Source organism: Notolepis coatsorum (genome assembly GCF_963971535.1).
Source record: "Notolepis coatsorum genome assembly, chromosome: 15".
Classification (NCBI taxonomy): domain Eukaryota; kingdom Metazoa; phylum Chordata; class Actinopteri; order Aulopiformes; family Paralepididae; genus Notolepis; species Notolepis coatsorum.
The window spans coordinates 65,398,906-65,400,596 of record NC_140179.1 but is presented as its reverse complement, the minus strand read 5'-3'; positions in this window follow the sequence as shown (position 1 = coordinate 65,400,596).

Below are 1,691 nucleotides of genomic sequence, written 5' to 3'. Positions count from 1 at the left end.
CTCCACCTCCTCATCCTCCTCCTCCACCTCCTCCTCCTCCTCCTCCTCCTCCTCCACCTCCGGATCTCTCCAGATAACTCCTCTCTTAAACTATCACTTTAAACAAAATGTCACTTTAAAATGGAAAAGTCACTTTAAAGGAAGGAGGTATTGTATAGTATAGTTTAGATACATTAACACTTTGGATGCCCAACCTGAGTTTTCTCTGGTTTACCCCCCGTGGGTTGAATGCCCATAACGAGAATATTCGTTTTTTCTCGTTTTTTTTTTTATATTAGCGATCTGAATTCATATTTCATCAACCGAGTCTACCGTTGGTAAATCAGCCACTCCAGGCGCTCAGATGTGAAAAAAGCGCCCCCTATCGTCTCCCAGATGGTAATTCACCCTTTTGGATTGGACTCAATGAAAAGGCATGAGGAAAAAAAACCCGGACTCCACATTTTACTTCTCACGCATGTGACCGTAGTCGATCAGCTTCATTCTGGACCCTCAGAGCAGCGGGGATTATGCGTTGTACAGTATACCGCGGTGGATCAATAAAAGGATCGATTTTCGGAATGGCGATCAGGAATTGGAACAATCCATTTGGATACCATCTGATCTCAGGTAAGGAATCTATTTTACCAGTATTAGGATAATCAGACCCGTTTTCACGGAGATATAAGCTTTCCCCCTATATGTGATATGGCTGTTTTGACTGTAAAAGCGATCAGGAACTAAGAGAATCAGCGCGCGGCACCAGCGTGCACACGTACACATATACTATCGATAATCTAGCGTTTATTTGAAAACGATTCATAAAAGGCCGAAAAAATGACAACGTTCTAGAATATTCCAGTACAGGGCGATTCTCATGGAATCTCTTATTTTTTCCGTGAAAACGAGGGCTTTTCAAAATGATATAAAACGGAAATGAACCGATAAAAAAACAATCCGCTTCGACAATGTTGACTGGAAATGGGTCATTGATAATGCGACGGGCAGATTAGACACATAGCCATAATTTAAAACATAGATTAGGCGATATTAACGTTAACATTGAAGTGGTGCTGGGCATTCAAGCACTAAATGTGCGCCCCCTGCTGGGCATTCAAAGTGTTAAGTATAAAAATGACGGAGTTAAAATTGTATATTGTACAGTAGTGTACATAGGAACCAGTTTCTCAGGAACTTAGCATGTCTTTTTTTATCTTGTGTCTTACCTATTTTTTTCCCCCCGATGTCTATTTTATTATTGTATTATTGCACAATCGATGCCGGTGTCATGCCAAAATCCTACTCCCCTGCCACGATTTGAGTGCCCGGTAGGGGCTAGGCAGGGGCTAATACCCCCCCTAACTTTTGATTGCAAAGTCTGACATTGACCCCCTTTGTCCACCAGGTGCACCAGCCCACCAGGTGCAGGAATATCAAATTTGGTCAATATCAGACTTTGCAATCAAAAGTTAGGGGGGTATTAGCCCCTGCCTAGCCCCTACCGGCTACCACAATATGAGTGAGGCACTCAAATCGTGGCAGGGAGTAGGATTTTGGCACGACACCGGTCATGACCACCGGCATTTCCACTGCATGCCCTGGTATGTATGTGACAAATAAACCTCTTGAATCTTGATTCTCCTCCCATTCCCTTCCCTGACAGCTGCGAGCCCTTTGGCCTCGAAAACAACCCTGTCTTGTGATGTTATCCA